Source organism: Lactuca serriola, chromosome 8 (assembly GCF_051521515.1).
Source record: "Lactuca serriola cultivar US96UC23 chromosome 8, Lser_US96UC23_V15, whole genome shotgun sequence".
Taxonomy (NCBI): domain Eukaryota; kingdom Viridiplantae; phylum Streptophyta; class Magnoliopsida; order Asterales; family Asteraceae; genus Lactuca; species Lactuca serriola.
Window position 1 is genome coordinate 191,785,735 of NC_136415.1, and position 21,248 is coordinate 191,806,982.

Below are 21,248 nucleotides of genomic sequence, written 5' to 3' on the forward strand. Positions count from 1 at the left end.
AACATTTTGAAGGTAAGTGAATGACGATTCACTAATTCTCCACCATAAAACATAACTTTAAGTCTAAATGTATTGAGAATTCTTAGGTTTAGATGAGATTCATTGAAACTTTTCAATGGCATGTTTAAATCTCGATATGCCCCTCTCGTTTGTGACTGGGGTACCGAGGATCACAAAGTGGGTGTGAATTACCATGCAAATTCACATGGTGCCTTCATTGTAACAATCACCTATTCGACGTGCTGGTAAACCACACACGCTCCATCGAACTATGATAAACAATGAATCACCCTTTTCCACCTTTGCTTAGAACCAATTAGTGTGCCGGTAAACCACACACGCTCCACTAACTTCTTAGCAAGGGTGCAAAGTGTAATTTCATGGGATTGCATCAATTCACTTTTCCTAAAGTAACTAGGATTGAGAATTTTTTTTGAAAAACATGTAGTTACTTTATAGGTTCATTATACTTATTAATGAGGAGAGAGAGTTGCCCTATCCTACCCGTTCGGCTAACGACCCTCCATCGATCAAGCAAGCGGTGGGTGTGAGTGGACACTCCAACTCCAAAAGGATGGAGTGTTGGAGTCATTTGACCTAAGGGAAGATGACACATGCGAGTCTTGTTTACTTGGAAATATGACCAAGTCGCCCTTCACTAGTACATGTGAAAGGGGTGAGGGTCTATTAGACCTCATACATACCGATGTATGTGGACCGTTTAGGTCAACCACAAAGGATGGGAACTACTTCTATGTGACTTTTACCGATGACTATAGTAGATATGGGTATATCTACTTAATCAAGCAAAAGTCAGAAACGTTTGAAAAGTTCAAAGAGTTCAAGAATGAAGTGGAGAATCAATTAGGCAGGAAAATCAAGATGCTTCGATCCGATCGAGGAGGAGAGTGAGGAGAGTACCTAAGTCTTGAATTCCACGACTATCTTAAGGAGTGTGGAATAGTTTCACAATTGACGCCACCTAGGACACCACAGTTGAATGGTGTGGCAGAAAGGCATAATCGAACCTTGTTAGACATGGTTCGCTCTATGATGAGTCGTGCTTCACTATCTATCTCATTTTGGGGGTATGCCTTAGAGACTGCCGCCCATATCCTTAACCGAGTCCCTACTAAGAAGGTTGCCAAAACACCTCAGGAGATGTGGACAGGGAAAGCTCCCTCGTTAGCACATATCAAGGTTTGGGGTTGCGAGGCTTTCATAAGACGAGACACTCACGACAAGCTCGAACCTCATAGTGAGCGATGTATTTTCATCGGCTACCTGCAGAAATCCTTTGGATATCTCTTCTATAGACCGAAGGACAATGTAGTCTTCGTTGCGAGGAGAGGAGTTTTCCGAGAGTGAGAACTCATAAGCCAAGGAGACAGTGGGAGGCAAATCGAGCTTGAAGAGATTCAAGAGTCGATAGATGAAGGAACCTCTACCGCTGGCACTCAACCCAAGGAGGAAACTTCGGTTGAACCTATTAACCAGTCCTTACCTCTTAGACGTTCCGAAAGAGTTAGAGTTCAACCCCAGTTTTATGGTTTTCATATTACTACCGAAGGGGACATGTATATTAGTGATGGTACACTAATAAATCTAGATGAACCTAATAGCTTTAAGGAAGCCATGGCAGGCCCGGAGTCTGCAAAATGGAAAGAGGCAATGGACAGTGAGATCCAGTCCATGTATGACAACCAAGTTTGGAATTTGGTTGATAATGTGCCCGGACGTAAGACCGTTGGGTGCAAATGGATCTTCAAGAAGAAGACCGACGTGGATGGAAATGTACACACATATAAGGCGCGATTGGTTACGAAGGGCTTTACTCAAACTCCCGGAGTTGACTATGATGAGACCTTCTCACCAGTTGCGAAGATAAAGTCTATTAGGGTGATGCTAGCTATTGCCGCATTTCATGATTATGAGATTTGGAAAATGGATGTCAAGACCTCTTTCCTTAACGGGAAGTTGGCTGAGGATGTTTACATGGCTCAGCCAGAGGGTTTTGTTGATCCGAAGCATCCCAATAGAGTGTGTAAGCTTGAGAAGTCCATTTATGGACTCAAGCAAGCGTCTCGCAGATGGAATCTTTGCTTTGATGAGAAAGTCAAAGAGTTTGGATTTGTACGAAGCAAAGATGAATCATATGTATATGTCAAAGCCAGTGGGAGTGCAAGTCCCACTGGCTCGGGATGTCCTTCGCTATGAAGGACCTCGGAGAAGCTTCCTATATCTTGGGAATAAGGATAGTGAGAGAACGAAGTAAGAGACTAATAGGACTTAGTCAGAACACTTACTTAGATAAAGTACTGAAACGTTTTAGTATGGAAAATTCGAAGAAAGGAGAATTACCGATACAAAGTAATGCCAAGTTGAGTAAGACTCAAAGTCCGAGTACCGAAGCTGAAATAGCAGAAATGAGCCGAGTACCATATGCTTCCGCAGTTGGATCAATCATGTTGTTGTTCTCCCTAGGTTGTTCTGGGGTAGTAACCACAGAGTTTTGACGGTTTCCGTGGTCAATAAGTGATTGTGCTAGTTCCTTGGCACTGTCAAAAGTTGCAGGTTTAGATGCAATGACACTTGCTTGTATCTGGGGCGACAGTCCCCAAATATACCTTTCAATCTTTTTGCTCTCTGGAGCAACCATTTCCGGACACAGAATCACCAAGTCACAGAATCGATTCGTGTAAGTCGTTATGTCGGCACCGGCCATAGTAATACCCCAGAGTTCTTGTTCTAATTTCTGAATTTCCCCTCGTGGGCAGTATTCCAGCATCAACATGGTTTTTAGGTTCTCCCAGCTTATAGTATTAGCCACTACCAAAGTTAGTGACTTAACATGGCCATTCCACCATGTTAGGGCCCTATCTAAGAAAGTAAAGGCAGCAAATTTAACTTTGCTACCCTCTGGACAGGAGTAGATTTCAAAGACTGCTTCTATCTTCTCAATCCACTGCCTTAAAACCATCACTCCTCCAGTTCCATTAAAGGTCCTGGGTTTGGCATTCGAGAAGTCTTTATAAGTGCACTCCCTCGAGTGCTCATGACCCTCGAAAAGGTTAAAAGGACGTGGATCAGCTCCTAACCCACTAGTACCGGCAACATTGATATGAGATAAGGCAGCCGCTACAGCTGTCGTGATTGCCGCTTGGAACATGGCAACATCGAATTGAGGGGGTGGTGGTGGAGGTGGCGTCGGTGCTTCCGGTTCATTGTTACGCCTTGGATTCCTACAAGGAGGCATCTCTTTTTTCTATAAAAGTTGATAAAAAGATAGTGAGATATCAAGAATGAATATGAATTTGATATCTCTGAACTTAAACACTTAATTCAACAAGAATCTTGTAAAGAATTGAAAATAGATGTCCACTGCAAGTATAACTTGCAATAGGATAATATAAATTGGAGTGGTTATTTTTCAAAGAGTATCTAAATACATGTCGATTGTGTTGATATCTATGTAATCTGTATATGTGACCTTCAAGCAGGTCCATAATACTATGAAAGTATCGACATTAAACCGACCTACCGAAAATAAAAATTTTCGCGGCCGTATCGAAAAGTATGAAAAACAACACTGGAACAAATCCTTAATCCCAAAACTTTGGAATGGAAGGTTTGCGAAAATTGTAATAGCTCTTGTTGAAGTAAGGTGCTTATTATTTTATTGATGCTTGATTTTGTACATGTCCTGAAAGTAGTCTATACATTCAGTATATTAAACTAGAAAAGTAGTGTAAACACTACTCGCGACGGTTGCTGCGACGGTTACCGGGTTCCGCTTCGTCTTGCGATTTCCAACGCCTTTCTTGGGCAGCTTGATGCTCCCTTAGTTCTTTGATTTCTGATTCAGCAGCATTAAGTTGCCTTTGAAGGGCCTCAATATGGTGTTGGGTATCATCTTGCATCTCGTCAAGATGAAGGATATCAGCAGCGTTAGCCTGCGCAGCCGCATTCACTTCTAGGATACGATTGATTGACATCCTTGATTGATCGAATTTTCGGGCAATTTGGTTCACTATAACTGGAAGAGCTCTGTCGGCTGTTCCTCCTTCTGAGACGTTATAAAAACCCTGTGCCATTCCGTATGGAGGGCGTTCACCGTCTTGTCCACTCCAATAGTTTATGTATTGGCCCCACTCGGGTATGGGGATTGCTTCCTCTTGCCTTGGGGGACGTATCCCCGGGTTGCAGACTTGTGGCTCTGTATCCGTACCGCTTGATTCGCTGTCCTCAAATGGTTCTTCATCTTAATCTTCTTCTGGATCCTCCTCCGGATCTTCCTCTATCCATCCTTGATTGCCATGATTTGGAAAATAAGGGTCCCCTGGTAGATGATGTCCTGCCATTGTGTCTGTACGAGAATGAGGTTATGAGAAATGCCTGAAAAGAAAACTAAAGCATATCGATGTTTATAATATTCTTATAGTATTTTATGTTCTGTTCTTAGAGTTTCTTTGGTAGTTAGTAAGTTTTAGATATGTCACAACACTACTATCACTCCCAAACACATGTTGGTCATGTCTGGAATCAATATAGTTGATCAGGCTATATTAATTCTAGATATGATTACATAACTGCCCGGGTTTAACTGTAATGTTCAACATCCAAATACTTTTAAGTTCTTATGACTAAGTACTTGTAGGTATGAGGGTTAGTATACTTCTTGTAAAAATACTTAAAATTCTAAAAAATATACTTGTAGTCAGAGCTCTCAGCCCCAAATGTATTTATAGTTTGTATCTCTTTTATGGATTGATATACTGAGTTCACTATAAACAATGCTCTGATACCAATCTGTCACACCCCCAAACCAGACGGCGGAAACGTCCGGGGGTGGAGGACTTCATTTGTAGTATCACAACACATGCATCATAGTAATCAAAGTACAAACAACCATTGTATTTAAAAGTATAATATTTACATGTGTTCAATCATTGTATATTGAAACCAAAACAGTTATGCAAAGGAAGAAGATAAGACTCATAATGGCTCCATCTTCTCAAAAAGCTCGGGGAGTACCTGTTATTATTTCCCAGAGAATACAAGTAATTTGAAAAGAGAGTATCAACAATAAGTTGAGTGAGTACATAAGTCTTTATGTTTGCATGGGTGTCTTTGTATTTTGAATAAGAAAACCGTTCTATAAAATCCCATATTTTCTGTGGTATGTGAAAAGTAGTTTTATTCTCATAAAACCGTCCTATTTGTAAACCATTGTATTTGTAAAACTTGTATTTGAGAGTGTGCCTGGCTTCACCAGCTGTTATTGAAAACTGTAGTATACCATTGTACTTTGTATTTTGTAAACTGGTACTTTGAAGATGTACTTTAGTTGTTTATACACTAACGTGTGGTTAATATCTTTTTAATGAGTTATTATAACCATACTAAGACATGAACGCCTGAAACAAACGCTTTGTGAGCACTTAAACTGTTGATAACACTTGCCACTCATTGGCATGTATGCCTGACTGTAGCTAGCAGTCTGAGTGCGGGGTTGTCAATCCCGATATAGATCTACACACAACTTGTTTCGATCCCCGGACTGGAGATTCTGGTTATAATGTCAGGGCTTTACCTTGGTTGTCTAAACTGAATCTAAACAACCTGAATTGAATGTCTCATAAAAAGCATATAAACGTTACATGTATATTAGTTATGAAAACCCAATCATTCTAAAATAAATGATTGACAGTATGTTCTTGACTTAGTATCCCGAACATGTATTTGATAAGTGTAAACCCTTGATTTGTTTTGAATTAAAACCCTTGTTGTATGTGAAACAGTGTATTCATATGAATTATTGCTCTATGTATCATAAATTATACCTATTATAATTTATATGTACTTTATGAAATGGTAAATAACTATTTTTGCATGTAATCCTTTGCTCAACATGTTACAAAGGGTGATTAAACTGATGAAATAACTTTTGATTTTATATACATATACAATTTTATATATAAGTAAAATTTGAATGACCTTCGGACAAATAACTGGTACTATAAGTCCACATCCAAACAAGGAAAAGGACCTAGAATGAATTATTATTCCTAAGCCTTTTAAATCTTATTTATATTAAATTATATATACAAATATGTATATTTAGGAAAAATATAAGTTTATAAAAAAGTTCAAAATTTGAAGTATTTTCGATGCTTTAAAATCATTTTATCGTGATTTGAAATCATTTATTTATAACACAAAGTTGTTGTGTTATACTTGTTTTTCCCCCCTTACAACAGTAGAAATTATGAAAATACAGGGGTATGAACTCACTTGATAGGTGGTAATTCGGACAGGGTATCGTTTCACAAAAAGGAGTTTATTTGTTGAGAAACCAGCTCAAATCGGGCAGAGTTTTGACAGGAGAGAGGATGAATTCTCGAGAATTTCAGGGTTTCACGGCTTACTTCGGGCTTGAGTCTTGATACCGGGGCTTTAAGGGTTGTATATAAGCTTAAGGGTGTGGAAAAAGTGAAAGAGAGTAAAATTTGGGGTGAAAAGTGTCATTTCTTCGGAAACCCTCACACGCCTTATATAGGCCGAAGGCTCGGATCCGAAGCACTGCGAGGCTATGCGAGGCTGACACTATGCGAAGGGAAGCAGCTTCGGTTCGGAGGTGGTAGGCTCGGATTGGACCAGACCTCGGTCCAATGGGAAGAGGGCACGTGCGAAGGAGCGGGTGCGAGGGGCATCTCCGGTGTGTCTTCATGTGAGGTTGTCCGAGTAGGATTGGACCGCAAAGGTGGCCGAATCAGGAGGTGAAACGCGAGACATCGGTCCACTCAGCAGCCGACACGTGGAGACTCGCATGTGAGGGGTGACGTGGCGGTACTGTTCATGCGAATTTTCCCGGGTTTTTCTATTTTTCTTTATTTTTTTGCCAAAACTTGTAAAATTCATAACTTATGCATACGAACTCCGTTTTTGACGTTTTTTATATGCACGCGTAGCTAAAATTATACTCTACGACTTTCGTTTAGACTTCGTCGGCTAATTTTGACTTTATTTTTAATATTATTATTTTAAACAGACAGGGACGTGAATTCGTTATAAATTCATAACTTTTTCATACGACGTCCGTTTTTGTCTGTCTTTTTACCGTTGTACTAATAATGATGAGACCTTCAATTCTCGTTTAGGTTGTGTCGGCTAAAAACCACTTGATCTTTATATTGAGTTTTTAGCTGTACACTGCTATACTGAAACTTCGAAAAATCATAACTTCCTCATACGAAATCAGATTTTGGCGTTCTTTTTATGAAAGTTCTCGGTTTAACATAAACTATAACTTTCATGTAGATTGTTAAGGCTAGAAAGCCTTTTATCAAAATTTCAGTTTTTACACTGAACAGTGTTTTGCCGGTTTTGTCGCGGATTTTCGATTGGTCATAACTTCTTCGTTATAACTCGGATTTTAGTGTTCTTTATATTTTTGGAAACCTTGTTACAATCTCTATCACTTGGTTTAACCCAATTGAGATTATTTAATAATTTATTTTTGAGGGTCAATTATGTAAATATACATAGTATGCCAAAATTTCTCTTTATTTAATTAAAAAGAAGTACGATTTGACCTACACTATTACATAAGTTTGAAATAACGGTTTGTTACAAAATCAGAGTACATTGCAGCGAGCGAAGCGTCGAAGGTGGCAATATGGTTGAAGAACTTCATCGGTGATCTTGGAGTTGTACCTACCATAAAGGAGCCCATGGAGATTTTCTGTGATAATGAAGGAGCGGTTGCCTTGACCAAGGAACCGAGGGATCATGGTAGATCTCGACATATCGATAGAAAATATCACTTTATTAGACATCGTGTAGAAGAAGGAAAACTCGTGGTGAAAAGGATATCATCAGAAAATAACCCAGTAGATCCGCTTACGAAGGGATTGAGTAGGGTTAAGCACTTGCAGCATGCTAGGAGTATTGGGCTGAAGGATGATATTAGTATAGATTAGATAGTATTAGAAACGTGTAATAGATAAATGTAATTAACATTTGATGATTAAATAAAAGAGTATTATTTATGAGTAATGTTACTGTCTTATGTTAATCATTTAACTATTGTTTCGCTTTGCATGTTTTGACTTCCAGAATAATTGAGTTTATTAAGAATAATCGAATTATTCAAATTGTCCACAATCGTTTATATTTTGGAAGTAGGTATAAATGAAGATTGTCATGAATTGGTATGTAGATTGTCTAAATGGTATTAGACATAGCAAAAGGTTGTTGCAGCGTTCATGAGTGCTTATGAACTAGTTTTGAGCATTGGAACAAACCAGGCGCTTGCTGGAATCACCTTATGGAATATGATAAAAGGGTGATCGCAAGACGATAATATCATATGGTCTTAAAACCCAGATATATGGTTTGTTATTTGTTAGTTGATTGTACATTGATAATGCGAAACCGCATCAGTAACTTGATGTTATAAAACACATTGTTGTGTATGATTGATTAATGAATAAGTAAATGCATATAAGTCGAAGTTTATCTGTTACTTTTATCCTAAGAGGTTAAAAGCGATATCTCGGCCGCTCGATGATTTGATTTGACTTATGTGTCGGGCCCGGTCAGAACTGAATTGATGTGTTCGATTAAGTTCTATGTCAAATAAATTTGAGATCGAGAAACCAAATGCTAGACAATTGGTTCCATAGAAATGTCTGCATGATATCTGAACAGAGGACTGTACGATCCCATATCTAAAGGACAAGATTGATTAGATCAGAGTTTGACAGCGTCTTTGAGAGCTACGATTGCTAATCGGAATATACTTGTGCATATAGTTACTAGACTTATCCAAGTGGGAGACTGTTGGAATAGTGTCTAAGGATGCAACTATATTAGGCAAGTATTTGACCCGGTTGTGCATGGTCCTTTTGGGTTGTCTTCACCATAGCAACTTGACAAGATGACTTATAATGAGAGAAGGAATATTATTAATATATTATAAGAATAATATAAGGAATAATAATATTGTTATTTGATTAATATAAGTCATAAATTAATTAGGAATTAATTTGGTGACTTAAAGAGATTAATTGAATAAAGGGGCATAAACTATCAAATGTATGATAGTTATACTTTGGGCTATAAAACCCTTATGGATAAAGGGGGCCGGTTTTGAGGACTTTGGATAGGCCTTGAAATCGTCCAAAGGCTTATCAATTAGGGTATTGGATTGCTTAGGGCCTAAGTTATCCAATTAGGGTTTAAGGGTGAAACCCTAAGAGCCTCACTAGTATAAATAGACCCTAGGGGTCAAGAGAAATCGGCACTTGTGCTTTAGAAAGAAACCCTGGCCGATTTTGATCCCCTCTCCTCTCTCTTAAATCATCCTCTTGCTAGTTGGTGCTTGTAAGCCATTAGAGGAGTGACATTGTGACTCTAAATCTCCAAGGACAAGAAGATCAAGCAAGTGAGGTAAACTTCTAATTCTAATTTCATATTGTTATTATACTCTATTAGTCATTAAAAGTCTTGGATTCAATGTATGTTAAATTAGAGAAACCTAGATCCAAGCATTAGGGTTTTGTATGTGCACATAGGAATGTTCATATGGCTAAAACCCATCACTAAGGTGGTTTAATCATGTAAAGTTTCCAACTTTACGTCCATGCATGCAAGAAACACCCTCTAAGGTTCATTTTTTTCTTCATAATAGATATATCGCATGAATGGGACATGGAGGCTATTAAAGTTTGCAACTTTAATCCTCAAGAGATCTTATAGAGGCTATATCTACACCCTCAACCTCTGGAAACCTCTTTTCTTTGGACATCCAAGCCAAAGTCCCAAAACCAAGTCCTAAACTACAAAAGATGTGATCTAATAAGCTATAAGTCAAGGTTATGACTTTATACCTCAAAGATGTAGCCTTTGATGTAGAGTTTCTGGATTAAGTTCACTCCTCCAAGCTTGATACTTCTCTTTTCAACACCTCCTTCAAAGATCTCAAATAATCACTCAAACACTCACAAAACTCAATGAACAAGAGGGGGAGTCGATTCTAGAGTTTTCTCTGGGTAAGGAGGCTGGTAAGGAAGCCAACTAAGGGGGTTAATGTTCTTTATATAAGGTGCAATGCCCGAAAATTAGGGTTTTCATCCCCAACGCCAACTCGTCGAGTTGAGGCTCCCCAACTCGTCGAGTTGGGTGCTTAATCTGCGCGTCCAAAGAGATTCCTACACGATGAGTTGGAGCTCCCCAACTCGTCGAGCTCCAGTCCAAACCCTTAAAATGTTGAAAATTGAATAATACCTGAACCAAGTGTTACAATCATGTAGTGAGGAACTCACCTCAAAGTGAACGTAAATCACAACCACGTAAACACCAAAGCTCCAAAGGGCCAAGACACTTCCTTTTTCCCTATAAAAGTGTTATAGAGTATTAATAAACAATCCTTAATCCTTGATTCCACTAATTAATCCCTAAAATTATTTTCATCTTTTTACATCAAAACTGAAGTCTATTCAAGAGTTGTTTTTCTCTCCTTAAACCCTTCAATACATAATATAATTTCATATCAATAAAGTTCAACTCAATTTTCTAGGAATATATTACACTAAGTCTAATTATTTTTCTATGATTTACTATGGATTTTACAAAACAGTATATTTAATGCGGCTAAATTTCGTCAAATAAGTGAAAATGACAATTTTCAACCTAGTTAGAGTCATTAAGAGGTCAAGGAAAAAAAATAATGTGTCTACTAGACTCAAAAACTGAACCGTGGGCACTGACTTTGCCTAAATCCGATCTTCTGTGAATTTATTATGAAATTTTGAAGTTTAGGACAAATTTAAAAACCTCTAAGCATCAATGTGATTAAGTCACGTTTACCTCTACATTAAGTCCAAAAAAATCAAGCTTTATATTTAGAACTTTCAGCAAATTACATGGTAACGTAATAGGCTATCTAGATATTTGATTTATGGTGTTTTAATGACTTAATGACTTGACGTAATAGGCTATCTAGATATTTGATTTATGGTGTTCCAATCAACATCACGTGGTGGCTTATAGTGGTCAAAATACCACAAAGAAGAAAGTATGTTTCTATTTAAGGGATTCAAAAGAAAGCATTAAAATTTTTGGTTTTTCTAAGGTAAAAATAATACCTACAACCACCTACAATACAATGTTCTATGGTAGTGTTGGAGGAACACCAGTGTCAAGTGATAGGAGGCTGTCGGTGGCAGAGACGAGGTGGGCATAGGCGGTGATTCTACGGCGTAACAATCAAAAACAATAAGGATACAACATCAAATGACTTCAAGGACATGGACGATATATGACAATCCAAAGAGTTGAGTAGGAGGGACAACAACCAACCATACCACCACCCCACGGTGGCTAGCGGTGGTAGTAAGAACAACACCGGCAACCATGGCTACTGTCAGCGCAAACATGAAACAAAAAAGAAAAAGGGTTTACGGGCATTACCTAAGTTTCCCGGTCAACAACGAACCAAGAAATCGCCTATCAATCCTCAACGCCTTCACCTTTGACAGTGGCTCACCAGAGTGACGTGGACACTCTCGGAAAGTCTTTTCTCTGTCACACTCTATCACAAGTACACACACGTTCGTTTATGATTTAGGTAGGTTTAGGGCTAAACAATGTGCATGAGGCTTAGATGGTGTTTGGCTAAACTTAAAATAAGAGTTGTTTTTACCTTATTATTGGTTCCACACTGATATAAGTGATGAGTTTTAGCCATAAGAACATCCTATGTGCTCATACAAACCCTAATGCTTGGATCTAGGTTTCTCTATTGTACATGCAATTTATCCAAGACGATAAACCCTAGATCTAGCATATGATAATAAATATAACATATAATTAGGTTTTAGATCATACCTTGATTGTTATATAGTAATAACAATCTCAATTCCTTCTTGTATTGACTTTAGAAAGCTTAGAGTCACAAGTGTCACTCCTCTAATGGTTCACAAACACCAAGAGCAAGAGGATGAAGAAGAGAAGAGAAGGAGGCTGCCCAAAAACGTGTGGAAACCCTAGAAGGAAGCTTGTCCACGTTTTTGGAGCATAAGGACTCTATATATAGTGAGGCTATTAGGGTTATCTAACAAGAAAACCCTAAATTGGATGCTTAAGCCCTAAACAACCCATGGACTCCTTTCCTCAAGGCCTTGGACGATTTCTTATGGGTTTCCCTATAGAATTCGTCCATCCTTATAATATAAGGCAATCCAAAACCCAATTGCAATTATCTTATAATTACAATTCCAGTCCCTTAAGTTTAATTAATCTCTTTTAGTCACAAACTTAATTCTTATTCATTCTTGACTAATATTAATTAAACAATATGATTTCTCCTTTAATATATTATTCCCATAATATATTAATAAATCATATTTATCCTTTGTCTCCATAATTCATCCTATTAAGTTGCTTTGGTGAAGGCAACCCAAAAGGACCATGCACCATCGGGTCAAGTACATACCAAAATAGTTATGGACTTAGACACTAATCCAACAGTCTCCCACTTGGATAAGTCTAATAACTATTATGCGTATGACTTTAGATCCTGATCTGCAATCGTAGCTTTCCAAAGCCGCTGTCAACTCTGATCCTATCATATACGCGTGTCCTTTAGATAAGGGATCATATATTCCTCCATTCTAGATATCGTATAAGACATGATTTCAAATCATTCTTTCTGTACTATTTCTCGATTTCCAATTTATGATGACTGACTAATTGAACAAATCAAATTAGCCCTAGCCCGGCCGAGCATTTACGTTTGTCATCACTAAATCATCGAGGGCCCCAAAGATATCGCTTTTATCCTACTTTGAATAAAAGGAACGGATAAACTTTGATTCAATGCTCGCTTGCACTCACTCACTAAATCACACACATCAATATGTTTTAGGACACCAAGTTACTGATGCGTTTACATATTATCAATGTGCAACCGATTTGCAAGATACAACTCACACATCTCGGTTTCAAGAATATAAGATTTTATCGTCTCACCAATCACTTGTGATACAATTCATGGAGTGATCCAAGTGAGCGTGGGTTTAATCCAATGCTCAAATCATATTCATAAGCACTCATGAACGTTGCAGCAACCATTTGCTTATGTATAATACTCCTCAGACAATCCACACACCAATTCATGACAATCTTCATTCATACCTACTTCCAACATATGAACGACTGTGGCCGGTTCGAATAATTTGACTGTTCTAAACCTATTAAATTATTCAGGAAGTCAAAACATGCAAAGTGAAACACAAGAATAATACTAATCCCATATGGCCTCAACCCTTTGAGTATAATTAAAACCTTTTATTTATAACCATATCGATTACTCATTATTTGTTGTTTCGGGTAATCAACTTCTTACTTGAATTATTACACTTGTCCCATGCTCTTATCATGCACACAATGTTTACTTATGGTTCTTATTTTGTGAAATAGATTAAATGAACACATTTCCAATCATACTCATTTCACAACTCCAAATCCTTTTTCATAAGTGAAAGAATATCAAATTCTTGCCACTTATAGAATATGTTAGATTCTAACATTTTATGCAATGATCCTTTTCGTAATGTCATAGCACAAAAGTCACAACGACTATTGCCAACGATATTACAAAGTCCTCTATCGGAGATTGTTACAATACAATTCCTTAGATATGATGTCTCTCACTCAAAGTACATTCCCTTGAACATCCTTTACATAAAAGTTTCTAATCTAGACATAGATTTTCAATATTCAATTCCCAATATGGACACGTTTCCATATTTTCCATATGACAACTCATTCTTAATAGAATCTTATCTATTCATAATAATGTCGATATGGTCCATTCAATACTATACTTCCAACTACTCACAAGTGACCAATCCTCGGCGAACTTTCGATTGTCCTTTGATAGTTGTTTAATTATTTAGTCAAAACCGATTCTTGTCCTTTTTCCCTCTAAATGCGCTAGACATTTGGAAAATTTTAGAATGGTCAAATATTATAGCATTTTCAATCGATCCTATACCCGAAGCGTATGGACACGATGCACAATGTCTTACATGAATATTTAATACTTTATCAATCTGCTGCCATAATATTTCACGTGCTACGTTCTCATAATATGAAGAGGAATGCCGTAATCATAATCGAAATTTAAGAACGCACTATGTATCCTTTGACTAAATTTATTATAATTTCTCAATCTGAGCTTTAGATATTGAAACGAAGCATAATATTCTCTCCCTTAATTATAGCAAAACAACTTTTCAACTATTGCGACTCTGCAAAGTATAACTCTTGTTTTCTATAATTAATATTGCTAACTTGCAATACTTTCCATAATAATCATACAATCATAACATTTATGCTCCCACTATCATGATGATTATTATAAACATAACGCTTATGCTCCCACTAGCTTTGACATGTATTCAGAAAACAGCTTAACTTACAGAAAAACAATACCTATTGAATTTCTTAAGTTCATGTTTCTAATACTTAATGCTTTGATAATCCTTTATCAAGGCTTCTTAATCTCATACACCTTTATCCAAGATAGCTCATATGTGTCTTAAACAATTAAGACTAATTGCCAAATCTCACAATTCGAATCATGGAGAGGGATACCGTAACCATAATCAAATTTGAGAATGCAATTTTACAATTGCTATCTTTTTAAAATCTCTCTTAGTGAAAGCATTTTCTCACAGTCACTTTCATGAAGGAAAAAATCTTATGACACTTAGATTTTAATGGTGTATGTGTTCCTATTCTTGTGAATTTGTCAAAACCAAGGTTTACGACAAATTCAAACTCATATGGACCGAACTTTCTTAATCTTGATTTCTTGCCTTATGGTAGCATAGCTGCCCACCATGTCTTCCAAGTAGTTAAGCAGCTCACCTTTTCCTATCAATGTACTTTTCATTGATCAAGGTGCCTGCCTTTTATGCGTTCAAATGAGAACTCATAGAACTCATATGCATAATTAACTTAATTGGAATGGCATAGAAACAAAATAATGTCAATACGATAGGTTGCAAGCCTCAACTCGTGTGCTAGTGATGATCGATAAGGTTTATTTTGATTTGTTCTTGAAACCTTTCAAGATCATTAAGACTCCCACTAACTCCTTGACATATAAGATTCTCTTGTCAATAAACATTTCTTGACAAACAAATATTCAAGAGTTAGTGTAGTTTTTATCAAAACACTTCATAAATTGGTCCTAGTTGGTCTTTGTCTTATCCAAGACATCACAACTTTCCACATTTGATGAATGTTATAAACCTTCTTAATACTTATCACTCAATGTCACAATCTTAACTCTAAGACTTGTTTTGGAACGAAGTATGATTGACTTCTTGATTTAACAATTTCTTCAATTCTTGATTCCTCTTCTTAGACATACAATTGTACTAAGACTTACTTAGAGGATCAATTGAGATATGGTTTTTAATCATTAAGACCTATCATAAAGCATAAAAGGTACTCTCCCTTCTTCTTAGAATGGAGAAACTTTTATCTTTCTGCCTACTTGATTCTTCTTATTCGTTCTGCTATTGATTTAAACATTTTCAATCAATTCAGAATTACACTTAATCTTATAAGTATAATCATATTTACTAAACCTTTAGTAAATAATGACGAATATCTTGGTTATTCTTATGGTGTACTTGATCAATACGCAACTTTGTGTACTTGATCTCCTAGTCCTTCACTTGACACTTTGTCAATGAATTAGTCCAATTTCCAAATATGAAATTTCTCATTCATCGTGCAACCAAGTTGCATGATTCCAAGTTTCTGTCCAATTGAAACTTGGGCAATGAGAAACTCTCCTTATTTGGTAAATTTTTCGACATTTCCATGATTAAGAATCAAATCCATTATTGCTAATAATAGTAACATTCAAACATCAATTTTTCTTACACACCATTGCAAGGATAAATAAATAATATAAAGTCAAAATTTATTTTATTGCGGAAAAATTTTGTCCTTACAATGCAATTCATTGAAAAACTATGCTTATACATATTTCTTAGCAATCTAATTCTAACTCTAAGTAGTAGCTCAAGAATCTAATCTTCAAGTAATGCGATCGAAATCCATTTCTTCACGGTTAGATTCTGCTCACTTCTTCCCTTAAGCTTCCACTCCTTTCTTCGATCCAACAAAACATCAATTGTAATCTTATCACATTATGTATTAAGAATCTAGAATAGGAGCTTAAAAGAGTTAGTCAATGGATTTTACCTAAAGTAGAGCCATACGTTTTGACTCTCCCGTCTCTTAGATCTCTTAGGTAAATAGGGCAGCTTCGTCTCCAATGCCCCTTCTCTTGGCAATAAAAGCAAATTGACTCTTTTGGAACAGGACATGGAACTACTTCAGACATTGCCTTTCTCTTATGATCAAACTTTTCGATCATAGCATGTCTTTCGTTGCCATTGTCTATATCCATAGAGGTCTTGAAGGCAGATTCACCAATCAACTTTGCTTTTCTATTGCGCCAAACCATTGCTGATTCAACAGCAATAAGCATATAGGTGAGATCTATAAGGGTCACGTCGTAGTTCATCATATAGTACTCTCTTACGAACTCACTATACGAGTTAGGAAGTGACTGAAGAACCCAATCAACATCCATTTCCTCATAGACAACGAATCCCAACATTCTTAACCTGTCAATGTGTGACTTCATCCCTAGGACGTGTGCACACACCGACTTTCCCTCTTCATGTTTACTTGCCAAAAGGGCTTGAGTGAGCTTCAACTTTTCAAGCCTTCGAACTTGTGGCTTAGGGAGAATAATTGGAGGAGGTGGAGGAAGTGAAGCATGATTTCTTGTTCCTCGATCGAATCGTGGAATATCATCTTCATGTGGAAAGCTTGTTCCACGGGATTTGAGAAGACCATAGTTGTCGTACTTTGACATCTACAAAACGGGAGAAAACAAATTCAAGTTAGTTGATTGATTGAGTTCTTAGTAAATCACCCAAATGAGATACTAAGGCTAGGACCCAACACAATATGCTACAACCTAGAAAAGGGACGTCGTAATCTAGCTGCAGAATATTTGAAGGTAAGTGAATGACGATTCACTAATTTCCACCACGAAAAACGAAAAAGAAATTTAAGTTTTAAATTTATGAAAACTCCTGGATCCTTTGAGATTCATTGAACATTTCAATGGCATGTTTAAATCTCGATGTGCCCCTCTTGTTTGTGACTGGGATGCCGAGGATCACATAGCGGGTGTGAATAACCATGCAAACTTACATGGTGCCCTCACATGTTACAGTCACCTATTCGATGTGCCGGTAAACCACACACGCTCCACCGAACTATGACAAACATTGAATCACCCTTTTCTACCTTTTCTTAGAACCATTTAGTGTGCCGGTAAGCCACACACGCTCCACTAATGTCTTCGCAAGGGCACAAAGTGTAATTTCATGGAATTGCATCAATTCACTTTTGCCTAAGTAACTAAGATTGGGAATTTGTAAAACATTTAGTTACTTTTGTACTTCATTATACTTATAATGGAAGGTTTTGTCCTATCCTACCCGTTCGGCTAACGACCCTCCACTAGTCAAGAGTGCGGTGGGTAAGAGTGGATACCCATTCAATCGCCATTTTATAGGCAATTTCCTTAAACACCCCTTATAGACTAGCTTCGTGAATGAGGCCTACTAACGGTAAGACTGACTTTTACTCATACATATATATAATGTTAGACTTTTAATGTTATATACAGTATAGGGTGTATTTTACACTTTTAAAATACTAGGTGGTCAAATTTAACAATTATACTTTTAATTTAATTAAATATAAACCAAAACTTTTATGGATTTATTAAACCTCTTTTAATTATACACCTTAATTAATTAATAAAACCATAAGGGTGTGATATGAACTTTTCAAAACACTACTAGGGTTTTAGAATTTAACATTCCTAGATTAAACCTTTAATCAAAATTTAAATTCCAAAACTTGAGGACAAGTTTTGAAACATTTCAAAAACTTAGGGTTTAGAATTTAAATATACATAAAAATTAAACTTTTTAATCAAAATTTAAATTCCAAAACTTGAGGGCAAGTTTTGAAACCTTTTCAAAATATTAGGGTTTCAACTATTTAAATTTCAAAACTAAACTTTTGAGTTTAAATTTAAACTATAAAACCTAAAGGGGAAAATTGAAACTTTTCATAACACAAGGATCAAATAACAAATAATATAAATTAAACAATTAATTTCATCATTATCTATATTTGACCTAATTTCAATTTCTTGCAAAACAAGTTACCCAATTTATACAAATAATCCAATCTTTATCATATAAGGAAATTATTATCTAATCAATTGGTAATTATCTTGTGTGTTGGCAAGGATATTCATTAAGAAACAATAAAATTCGTATTTTATAGGTTTAAAACGAATATGGTAATAATCCCTAAGCAAAACAACAACAAAATCCGAGATTTCTTCTGTCTGACGCTCCGACTCGCCGAGTCACACTTTGGAACTCGCCGAGTAAGGCTGACTCACCGAGTCCAGGTAGTGACTCGCCGAGTCAGGTCGAACAGAAGGCCAGAAAACGATTTTCAGCAACATAAATCATCAATACAATAGAAACCAATCAAGGCTCTGATACCACTGATGGGTTTTAGCCATAAGAACATCCTATGTGCTCATACAAACCCTAATGCTTGGATCTAGGTTTCTCTATTGTACATGCAATTTATCCAATATTATAAACCCTAGATCTAGCATATGATAATCAATATAACATATAATTAGGGTTTAGATCATACCTTGATTGTTATATATTAATAACAATCTCAATTCCTTCTTGTATTGACTTTAGAAAGCTTAGAGTCACAAGTGTCACTCCTCTAATGGTTCACAAACACCAAGAGCAAGAGGATGAAGAAGAGAAGAGAATGAGGCTTCCCAAAAACGTGTGGAAACCCTAGAAGGAAGCTTGTCCACGTTTTTGGAGCATAAGGACTCTATATATAGTGAGGCTATTAGGGTTATCTAACAAGAAAACCCTAAATTGGATGCTTAAGCCCTAAGCAACCCATGGACTCCTTTTCTTAAGGCCTTGGACGATTTCTTATGGGTTTCCCCATAGAATTCGTCCATCCTTATAATATAAGGCAATCCATAGCCCAATTGCAATTATCTTATAATTACAATTCCAGTCCCTTAAGTTTAATTAATCTCTTTTAGTCACAAACTTAATTCTTATTAATTCTTGACTAATATTAATTAAACAATATGATTTCTCCTTTAATATATTATTCCCATAATATATTAATAAATCATATTTATCATTTCTCTCCATAATTCATCCTATCAAGTTGCTTTGGTGAAGACAACTCAAAAGGACCATGCACCATCGGGTCAAGTACATACCAAAATAGTTATGGACTTAGACACTAATCCAACAATAAGTTAAAATGAGTGTTTGGGATTTAGATAAACCGTTGAAACAGCTTATAACAGTGTGGAATCGAATATAAGTCATTTTTGATAAGTTACTAACTCCTAACTTATCAAAACTCCTTGTAACTTATAGTTGTCCAACATCTTTAGGAAACTTTTTTTTGGTCATTTTTTCAAACACTAAAAAAAAGGCTTATCAACTTATATTGTTTTGACACTGGATAAGTTAATCCAAACATTTTTTTTAAAAAACTCCGTTTTAACACCGTATAGCTAATAAGCTATAAATTAAAAGATGTTCATGATAAACTTAGCCAAACACCCACTTAAAAAAGAATTGGATCAAGAATAGCAGAAAGCCTCCTTCCCGTCAAATGATATGGTTTAAATTTAGGATTTTATATTTTTCCCTCTAACTTTTCCATAATGGCAATTATGCCCCCTATAACAATATATTTTCATTTTTAGGTTTCCAATATTGACATTTTCAGTCTCTCTTCTAGAAAAAGATTACAAATCCTTCAATTACTCATTTCTTAATAATTAATCATTTTCATTATTATTTTCAATATCAAAACAAAATAATTAACTTAATTGATTAAAAGTGAGAAAATAGCAATGTTCGAGAATGGGGTGTTACATGGGCCTTTAGACTAGCTTGTCAATTACCTTATGCATATTTTCCAACTATCTCATAATGTATTCCCTAGTGTCTTACAAACTAGTGGTGATTGGTATGTCCCTTTCATCCATAAATTTCTTGTTAAACACTTAAACATGTTTTTGAAAAATACATCATTATGTGCTTTATCTGTAAAATATGAACTATATATAGTAAATCATCAACACCACTAGATACTAAATTATCAACACTAGTAGATACTCAAGAATACCAGATGCTAAATCATCAATACCATTATATACTACATCATCAACACTACTAGACATTAACGTGGTGTTTATTTTAGAAGAGGTAAAATATGTTTAATCTTTTCCCATGTCAGCCAGACCGAAAGTCTGTTTTTATGTCTTTAGTCTTAAAAAAATGGTTTGTTTTTTAAAGGTGTATTGATATGAGTTTTTAATTTGGTCATACCTTTCGTTGTTAGTTGCACACAACCTGTGTAGATGCAGCCACTATTAGTGGGATGGGTTGTCCCCGCTTGTTTAACCACCATATAGTATATGTAAAAAAAAATACAATGTTTTTATATATGGTCCCCACTTCAACATTTTTGGTACTCAATTTGCCTAAAAATCTGAAGAAAAAAAAAACCTTGAAAGTTAATATATAATTGCTATTATTTACGTATTAATTAATTTTTTATATAAAATGGTCCCTGCTACACCGTAGACAACATAAGGCATTGACTTTCAACCTGTGGCTTTAACAGGCTTTAACAATGTATCTTTTTCCTTGTATTAAGTCAAGACTTCACATCATCAACATGTATACAAATAATTCAATTATCTAAAACCGGAATCTCCTAACTAAAATCTTTGAGTGTGCCTTGCGATCAATGCATGTTGTTAAGAGGAAGAGAAAAAGAACTAAACTCAAACACATGAACATAATATAAGCAATGTTTTAAAAATCGATTTTTTAGTTTAATAGTATGATGTCTAGGCCAATTCGACCGTCTTCCTGGTCAAACCGGTTTTTAAAATTTTCATGGTCTTTTTCTATTTTCCTACGTACACATACATAAACCAAGAATTTAACATCCATTAGTTCAAAAATTAAAAATACACA